Source organism: Alternaria triticimaculans (assembly GCF_023758025.1).
Source record: "Alternaria triticimaculans strain BMP 0046 chromosome Unknown scaffold_2, whole genome shotgun sequence".
In the NCBI taxonomy this organism is placed as follows: domain Eukaryota; kingdom Fungi; phylum Ascomycota; class Dothideomycetes; order Pleosporales; family Pleosporaceae; genus Alternaria; species Alternaria triticimaculans.
The window spans coordinates 1,618,944-1,629,985 of record NW_026055959.1 but is presented as its reverse complement, the minus strand read 5'-3'; positions in this window follow the sequence as shown (position 1 = coordinate 1,629,985).

The window sequence follows — 11,042 nt, the reverse complement described above, 5'->3', positions numbered from 1 at the left end:
GTATACTTAAAAGTAAGTAGCTCTACTTTTATAGTAGAGATAGTAACTATACTTTACTTTATAGCTTTCTAGAAAATTATACTTTTATATAATATAGTAATATATTTATAAAATAATTAGTAGGTCTCTAGATTATTAGCAAAGAATACGTCTCTAGTAATTATTAGATTAGACTTATTATAGTTACTATACTAGATTATATTAAAATAAGTATAGTAGAGATATATAATTACTTACTTTATAGCCTTTTTATACTTATTACTTAGGTTTATAAAAAAGTATAAAAGCTTTAAAATAGTATACGCTATATCTAGTTAGAGTATAATTACTATATAAAGTATAAAGCTAACTATTTTCTAGTATTTCTTAATCTTAGGCTTAGTTACTTCTTTAGTATTCTTAATTAGCTTCTCTAATAGTAGAGGCGTTAGAGAAAAAGATCTATTTCTAAGCTTAAACTTCTTAAGTATCTTATTTATATATATATTATAAATAAGTATAATTATTTTTAGATATTAGTCTTTAATTATATAAATACCTAGAAACTACTCTATATTTCTCTAATCTTAGATCTTATACTTACTAGAGATTTAGGCTTATATAGCTATTACTTATTACTTTATATTCTTATAATAGAGTAATAAAATATTATTAATATAGAAGAGAATAAGAATCTTATATTCTTAATTAAAGAAAAGATAAAGCTTTTCTTAAGAAGCTATTATACTAATAGCTCTTAGCGTTTCTAAAAACTTTTTATACTATAAAGATAGAGAGTTTTATAATTTATAGAGCGCGTAGTTAAGGTATATATATAATTCTAGCTTTCTAAAGCTATTTAGTATCTTATAGATTACTAGGTTTTCTACTATAATTTTTGCGTTAAGAAACGCTTCTATAATATTAAACTATTTAATCTTTAGATTACTTTAGATAGTAATTACTATTATAGTGTAGAAGAACTTTATAGTAAGTATTACTATATAAGTTAAGTTAATTAAGTTCTTTTTCTAGAGATTACTATAAACTATAATTTAAGCTTTATATTTAAGAAGATAGCTATTCTAATTATACTTATATATCTATATCTATTTTAATAGAAGTAGTTAATTTTAGACTTTTAACCTATAGATTTCTATCTAGATTCTCTTTTTACTTAGCTAATTAATCTTTCTTTTAGAAGTATCTTTAAAGAGTATATATATTAGATACTAGATTAGTTATTTCTATAACCTAAGTAGCTTTTAAAGATTATTATAGTATTAGTAAGTAGTTTTTAGCTTATACTTACTAAGCGCAGTAGCTATAATAATAGAGTTTATAGTTTTATAGCTAGCTTAATTATTCTAGTCTTCTTAAAGACTAGAGAAGTAGGTCTTATAAAAGTTAATCTAGGCTTACTTATTAATAAAGTCTATAATTACTATATTTACGCTACTTACACTATTACTCTCTAGTTAATTACTAGACTAAGTAGGCTATTTACTCTTACCTTTTAGGTATCTTAATAGTTAATAGATATTTATAAAAAGAGAGTGCTTAGACTCTTTACTTATAACTCTTCTACTATAGCGCGTACTAGAGAATTTAGCTACTAGCTAATCTTATAGTTATATTAATTATTAAGAGAAGGCTACTAATTTAGGTAGTCTACCTCTTAGTCTCTTTAGCGCTTACTTTAGTTAAGCTAGTCTTTTATCTATTTCTATAGAACTAGAGTCTATTATAATAGACTTAATAGATAGAGTTAGATCTTCTAATTTATATATAGAAGGCTCTCTACCTCTAGACTTTAATAGGTTAGCTTTTTTAAGTATATATACTACTCTTTAACTATTAGAAACTCTATAATTACTTTAATTATCTATTTCTAAAAACTTATACTTAGGCGTAGATTCTAAGATAGTAAGTCTAGTAAAGAGCTACTAATTATTAGAAATTTCTAATAGAACACTAGCTTTATACTTTATTTTTATTAAATTAATAAAGCTTTAATTATATTTAATAAATAGGCTAACTTTATTACTTTAATTATAGCTTATATTACTTCTAAAATCTTACTTAGTAGTTAATAGCTTTACTATACTTACTATTTAATTAATAGAAAGAATATTAAACTTCTCTATAGAATTAATAAGCTTACTATTATTAAGTATTTTAATCTACTTAAGTACTTAATCTCTAGTTAGCTTTTCTTTACGCTTATCTTAATAGAACTTCTACTTATTAAAGGTAATATTATAAGTTATAATTACCTAATTAATTACTAGTATCTATATATAATATATATTAGAAGCTTAATAGCTAATAAGATATTTTATATAGCTATAAAGCTTAACTTTAAAGTCTTAATAGTGCTTTCTAGCTACGTAATTACTATTAAGTAGATATACTTAATAGTTATAAGTATAGATTCTACTCTAATCTAGGTAAAGATTAGTAGTTTAGTGTCTAATCTTAGGTAGCTAATAATATTAGAAATACTTTCTAAACTATTTATATAATACTTAATCTAGAGATTAATAGCTATAAAGCTATAATAGACTTATTTTATAGAGTTAAGCTACTATATTTATAATTACTAGCTAGAGCTTAGCTAGAAGATTAGCGCTTATACGCATCTTAATTAACTTAGTAATAAGCTCTTAGCTAGCTCTCTCTACTAAGCTATTAGGCTTATAGATATATAGTAAAAGCGTTATAATTATAATTCTCTTCTCTTTAGCCTATTTCTTATATCTTAAGTACTCTCTCTAAGGTAGCGTTACTATATTATTATTTTAATAGATTTCTATAATCTTCTACTAATAGTAGCGCTTAACTATAGCTATAAAGCTTATAATAACTTCTATTACTAAGTCTAGCGTTTTATTCTTTAGGTTATAATTATATAGCTTACCTAAATAATTCTCTTTAATAATTAGAGCCTATTTATTAAGCGCGTAGCTTATAGAAAAGTTAAATAGATTTTATAATACTCTAAAGAAGAGATATAGTAATAGCTTATAAAGCTAATAAGAGATTCTTTAAGATATATAAGTAGTAGCATAATTATTATATTTACTACACTATATATCTATAATTTCTATATTTTAAATAGCTTTAATAAAAGCCTTAAGAGCTTTTTTACCTAAGTAGCCTAATCTTTAATACTAAAGGTTAGTGTTACTAGTACGTAATTATAGAACTTATAAGTAGATAATAGTATTTATAATAATAGAATTAGAAGAATAGATAGAAGAGTTATATTTAATAAATAAAAGGTTAAATCTATACTTAAGAGTTATAAGAATAATAAACGCCTTTAGCGTATCTATTCTAATTATATAATTATAGCTTATATACTATATACTACTATTTCTAAGAAGCTTTTCTAAGATAATATTAGTATAAAAACTAGAGATAATCTTAACGCTAGTAAGCGTAAGATTAGCTTTCTTAGGTTCTTTAGAAGTACTAAGAATAAGACAAAGTATATAATTACTAATACTAATTACTAGAAGAATCTAGCTACCTATTTTAACTATTTCTCTATTAGTCTTAATAAAGAAATTAAGCTTAATTAAAGCTTTATTATTAACTAAGTAGACTATAGCTTTACTATTAAGAATTATACTAGATAAAAATATATAAGACTTAAAGCCTATACTAAAGATAGAAGGCCTAAACTTAGTAATTAGCTTTTTTAGGCAAATAATTATTAAGACTATATTATCTAAATACTTAGAAGCTAAAGCGCTTATCTTTTAGCTAGATTACTTAACTTTTTTATATAAGCTGCTCTACTTCTCTTTATAATAGCGCTTCTAGATCTTTTACTTATTTTAAGCTAAGAGTTCTATTAGTAGAATATCTAGTAGCTTAGATCTAGTAATTATAGTCTATAATTAGTAATATAAAATAGACTTTTACTTATACTTTATATTAGATTTATAGAGATAAGGCTTAGGTAGTAAGCTTAACTACTTCTTAACTAACTTAGTAGAAGTAGAGAGTTAAGCTATAATAGCGTTAAAGATTATATTAGCTTTTCTCTTTCTAGTAGTAATTAATATCTTTTAGAAAATAATATTAAATACTTTACTAAAATTACTAAGACTTAACGTATTCTTTTTAAGAGCTATAGTAAATAATTAATTATATTACTACTAGTAGGCCTACTTAGAATTAAACTTTTTAACTATAGTAAAAAAGTTAGTAATTATAAGAAATTTTTTAACTTCTAAGAGCTTAAAGATCTTTACTTCTTAGTAAAGTATTAACTAGTTAGTAAACTACTTTTTAGTAGTACTTCTTTAAGTCTTTTTAAGATAAGCGTAATACTTTATATAAACTATATATTATATAGTCTAATTAGTAGAAGTAAGTATAGTCTTAAAAGTTTTTATAAGAGACTAGACTATTCTCTTATTATTACTTATAGTTATAAGTAATAAGTAATCTAGCGTAATAGTATATATAATCTAGTTCTTAATATTATTAATCTTCTTACTTTTTCTTAACTACTACTTAGACTTATAGTTTTAGTAAGCTATAAGCGTAGTACTATTCTTAGTCTTATAGTTATAATCTTATAAAAAAGTATTATACTTATAAATAGCTTTATTATACTTATTTTTTTAATTCTTAGTTAGCTCTATAGAGAGAGAAGCTAGAGCTATAAGCTCTAGAACTAAAAGGTTAGAGAACTTAGGCTTCTAAGTATCTATATATTTAATATCTAGAAAATTAGAATTAATTTCTTTTTAGATACTCTTTTTATTATAGTATTGCTTAAAAAGCATAAACTAGGTATTTTAGTTAGATTACTTCTTAAGAAGTATACTTATAGCTATAATAGCTATATTATAATTACTTATATTTATAAAGTTAGAGCGTAGAATTAATATAGAGATATAGAGAATAATAAAGAGGTAGATAGTAATTAAGTAATTACGTAGAAGAAGTTCTAATTATAGAATATTTAAAGAGAGTAGAGTAGAAATAAGATTAACTAATCTTATCTTCTAGTAAGCTTTAATATATAGTAGAAATTAGTTCTATAATTAAGTAGCTAAGCTTATAACTAATATAGCTAGAGATAATTAATAATTAAAAATAATTAAGTATATTATAATTAATCTACTATAAAAGAAAGTTAGAATAAAATCTCTAGCTATATACCTAAGAGCTAAGTAATTACGTGTCTATAATTAAGTAATTATAACTACTCTCTAACTTTAATAATAGTTAACTAAGAGAAAGTAATTACCCTCTAACTTATAAAGCTTTAGTAATCTACCTTACTAGGCTATATTCTAAAGCGTAATAGTAACTAGTAGTTTCTTTTACTAAGGTATACTTTCTCTTAGCCTTAACTCTAATTTTTTAATATATTAGACTTACTATTAGATTTCTAAAGGCTATAACGCTCTACTTCTAGATATAGAGTATAACTATAGAAGATATATATTATAGTTTAGAAACTTATAAAAGCTAATTCTCTTACTACTTAAGAATGTATAGATAAGTTTATTACTCTTTTATAAGATAATACTAATATTCTTCTTATAGCGCTTATAATATCTAAATTTAGAATAAGTATACTATATAATAATATTCTTAGATAGAGAGTTCTTTAATACGTTAACTATCTACGCTTATATAAAGCTTAATATACCTAGATAAATATTTTATATATAGAAAAGAGATTAGTCTTATAGAAGTTATACTACTATTAATTATATATACTTACTAAAAGGTCTAAGCACTAATATTAGTATATATAAGAGGTAACGTAAATAATAAGAGTATTATAGTGTATTATATATTTATAAATGTAAATCTACTCTTCTCTTTAACTTACGTTATTACTAGAAACTAGACTTCTACGCACTAAGCTTTACTACTCTTCTATATTTTTTAATAGCTATATCTACCTCTTTACCTTCTTCTAGAGCTAAATCTAAAGCTAATTAATATTATTATTATTCTTTAGTTATATTATTACTTTGTACAACTCTTTTACTATTAGATAGTAAAGTATTACTAATATATCTAGATATATCTACAAACCTAAAATTAGAAAAATAGCTTAGCTAAAGAGTTCTTATAATATAAAGACTAGTATTAGCTCTAGCTTTATATTACTAGTATAGATAGATACTCTTTAGAGTAGTAGAAAGAAATAGCTATTATTAGATATTCTCTATATTTACTATATTTAACTATATATAAACTAATTCTATAAAGAATATAATCTTAGCTTAAGCTATCTAAGAAGACTAGACCTAAAAAACTATAATAGAGTTTATTCTAGAAACATTTCTAGTTCTATTACGTAACTTAATACTTGCTAAACCTACTAGAAGTAATTATATTACTAATATAAACTTACTCTAGTTATCTATACGCTTTAAGTAAGTACTAGTATTATAGGCTATATCTATAGTATTAATATAATAAAGACTATTAATAAGTCTTTACTATACTTTTAGACTACTATTATATCTAATTATTATCTTAGTCTATACTAATATTAAATCTAGTATTATCTTCTATACCTATTCTTAACACTAGATACTACGTTTATAGAACTTACAAAACGTAGTATATAATACCTACTAAGAGATATATTAGAGAAAAAAGAAAAGATAAGTAGTATAATAATTATATATACTATAGGTATATAGTATCTTTAAAAAACTTTCTAAGCTATTTAATTTTGTCTAAAGAAGAAAAGCTACGCTAAAAGAATAAGTCTAAACCTTAAAGTATTAAGTAATAGTAGCTTACTACTTTTACTACTAAGTAAGAGAGTCTACTACTATATAACTAAAGCACTATTAGAAGTTTTTCTTCTAGTATACTAGGCTCTAACCTCTCTTACGTAATCTATCTTATATACTAGAACACTATTATAGAAAGACTTAGAGATATCTATTCTTTAGAGTAGCTTTTTTAAAATTTTAAAATACTTATTAATTATTATAAGACTAATATAACTACTATTACTCTATTTAGACTTCTTACTATATCTTTAAATAACTATACTAACTATAGTTAGTAACTTTATAAGTTTAACTTTCTTTTCTAATTTATTTACTAAAGTATATAGTTAAAGTTGCTTAGCTCTAAGTTAAAGAGTATCTAGTCGCTAGAGATAGTAGAGCTAAATCTATACTTTTTCTTACTTTTAAGATATAGTTACTATTAGAGAATAATTAGTAGACTAATACTACACTATTATAATAATTAAAAAGATACTTAGTATAGAAAAGCTATATCTAGCTAAGGCAAGTTGTAATAGCTACTTAGAATTCTTAACTAATCTTAACTTTAGTTCTAAAATAATATAAATTCTATACACTAAAATTACTTTATATTTATTTAGCTTTAGTAAAAGCACTAGAGGTAGCGTATCTAAATATCTACGTAACTACCTCTTATAGGCGCATAAAACCTATAATCTTAAGAGTATTAAGTAGTTTAGTAAACTAATTTATCTAAGTAATCTCTAGAATCTATCTAGCTCTTAGTATAACACTAGTGCTAAGCTTCTTATTACTTTTAGATAAGCATTTTATTATTATTCTTTAAGTATAGAGTAGTATATTCTAGAATAATAAACTATTAAAGAAATATATAAGTTAAGAAAACTCTTAGTAAAGCTTTATAAAAAGTTTTAAAAGCTATTAACTACTTCTAGAGAAAGATATTATAGCCTAGAGACTAGTAGGTCTAAATTATAAGTGTCTTAGAGATAGAGTTAAGAATATAATTATATCTACTCTAGTAGAATAGAAGTCTATTAAGAAGTAGTTAGGTCTCTAAGTAAAATAAATATTAGATTAAATATACTCTTTATTATACTTAGATAAGATCTAAGAAGCGTAGGCTAGTAATTAAGTAGTAATAAATTTATATTAACTATAGATATAATAACGTAGGTATTCTAACTAATATAATAATAGTAATATATAAGCGCTTAGGTATATAGTTAGTAGTTAGATTTATAGCTACTTCTTTCTAATATATACTAACTTACTAAAAGTATCTTTTCTCTTCTTAGTCTTATTATTACTCTCTTTCTACTCTTTTATTTCTATAACTATTATTTTACCTTTTTCTAAACTTTTACTTATATAACTATAAATATTCTTCTTTTCTATAATAATAATGTTTTATAGCTTATATAGAGTTTTCTTTAGTTAAAGTAGTAAATAGTTAAACTACGTCTATTCTCTATTAATAGATATAATAGTTTTATTTCTTTTGTAATTATCTTATTACTAGACTTTATTAGTAATAGTATTAATAAGTAGACTAAGTATTTTATTCTATATAACCTATTAAATTGCAAGAAATATATACCTAGAAAGATTACTCTTAGTAGACGTTACCTTCTAAGTATTATCTTTAGCTAGTAGAATATAGTCTTTTCTTCTAATAGTAATAGATACCTTATTAATAACTAAAGCTATAGTTAAACTTATTAGCTTTATAGTTTTAATAATAGTTAACTAGTATTACCTTAGCCTATAATTATTAGAAGGTAGTTTAGATAGCGTCTAGTCTAGTAAATCTACTCTTTTATATAGTTTCTTATATTATATATAAATGTTAGCTCTCTAGAGCTAGTCTCTAGCTATCTATACTTACTTAAAACTATCTTTAGTACTAGACCTTAACTTTAGAATAATGTCTTAGAACTATAAAAGATTTTTCTTCTCTATTTAGTAAAGGCTAAGTTTATTAAGAATAGCTTCTAAGAAAGATTAGTATTCTAAGAATCTTAGAAGTATTAGCTACTTCTAGCTATCTAAAGTAACTAGAAAGCTTTCTTATTTCTATAAAGAAGGTAGAATAGTAATAGAGAATATAGCTATAGATAGTAACTTTTAGACTTACTAGCTTTTATTAGAGCTTAGAGCTTACTAACTATAACTAAAAGAGAACGTTTAAAATAAGATATAGAGTAGAGTCTAGTTCTAAATCTATATAGAAATTAGTAAGTTAAAGTAATAGTAGAAAGAATATAGTACTATAGAAGTTTATTTACTAGTATAGTATTTATAGCAAAGACTTCTCTATCTTCTATTCTTCTACTAGTCTTTCTTTAGATCTTTTATAAACTTACATCTATAGAATAGATCTAGATATACTTCTAGTCTATTAGCGTCTCTAGTAGATAATAATAAATTAGTAAAGCTATTATTAGAAAGTTTAAAGTTACTATTATATATATATAATAAGTATACTTAACTTATACTAAGAAGAGATTCTCTAGTAAAACTATAAAGTCTAAAAAGTGTTAGTAATATAAGGTAAATAGAGTTACTAAAGTAAATTAAAGAACTAATAAATTCTTATAGATAGAAATACGTATCTATTTATTATTTATTAGAAAGTTAGAGTTTATAGTAGTAATTAATTAGAACTAATATATTATCTATATATTAGAGTATAATAAATAACTCTATACACCTAGATAAGTAGATAGCCTATTCTTTCTCTAGCTAGCTTAATATTACTTACTCTCTCTTATATTAATAATTAGAGCTATAATAAGCTCTTATTATAAGTAGCGTATTAATATAGAGTTAGTTAAGAATATTAAAGGTTATCTTCTACTTATTATAAAATAGATAGTAGAGTTTTTTACTTTCTAAAAGCTATATAGTATTCTTATAACTAATCTTAGTAAAAATAAAGTTAATATAGAGCTTATTAGAAGTTTGTGTATATTTTTATATCTCTTTATTATAGAAAATGCTTTTAAGTAGTTTACTAATAAACTTTATCTAGGTTCTAACTATACTACTATAGATAGTAGGTTTATTATTAATCTACTATATAATTTTCTATACAAAGACTTAATATTAGCGCTAAAGTAGGCTAAGAAATAGTTAAAATACCTAAAGCTAGAGCTACTTTAGATATACTAATTTAATATAAAGATAGGTATTATTAATCTAAAGCTAGGTTAATAGGCTCTATTCTTTATAGTAATAGTCTCTAAATTTCTAAAATATCTCTATATTATTCTACTACGCTACTAGGTTAATCTTAATATAGTAAACTACTAACGTATAAGAACTAAAGTACCTTTACTATATACTAATTAAGAGATTATATTTAATAACCTTTTAGCGCTCTTTACTATATACAAAGATTAGATCTATAATACTTTTACTTTTATTTTTTATGCCTTATAAAGTAAGGTAATTTATATTAACCTAACTAATAGAGTTAAATTCTATAGCTAGTGTATACCTAACTCTAATATAATAATATATAACCTTCTTAAAGTTTATTTAAAATTATAGAATTTATTAAGAAATACTATTAACTAGTTATTAGATTTCTTAGAAGACGTATCTAATATACGTATTGCTTTTAATTCTATAGAGCTACTAGTATATAATATATTTCTTATTAACTAGAAGAAAAACGTATTATATAATATAGAGTATAAGTATACTATATAAAGAAGTAATATAAAGTTTAATAAAGAATAGATTAATTCTAAGTTTAACTAGCACTTTCTCTTCTACTAATCTAAAGATAACTTAGTTATCTATACTTACTATAATAAAAACAATCTAGACTTAATAGTTATAGACCTTTATATAATTAATATAACTAAACCTAGTAGTAGTTTATAATTTAATAACGCTATAAGAGTAAATAGTTATATAGTAATATTAAGGCTTTATACTAAATAGAATAGTATTACTAACTATAATTCTATAGTACTAAAGAGCTTTAGTAATAAGAGTTCTAGTAACTACACTACTAGCGTCTCTATAGTAGTAACTTAGACTAGTCTTTTATTTTATAATAAAATTAATAAGTAATATTATAAACTAGACTACTATAGCTATATTATTTTATATAATTACCTATATAGTAATATAATAATAGTTAAATATACCTAGCTTACTAAGAAAGTAGAAAGATATAAAACTAGTAGTATACTCTCTATATCTTTAGTAGGTAGTACGTAGACTAAAAAGTATATTATAATAAGATTTCTCTTTTATTATGCGCTAGTAGACTCT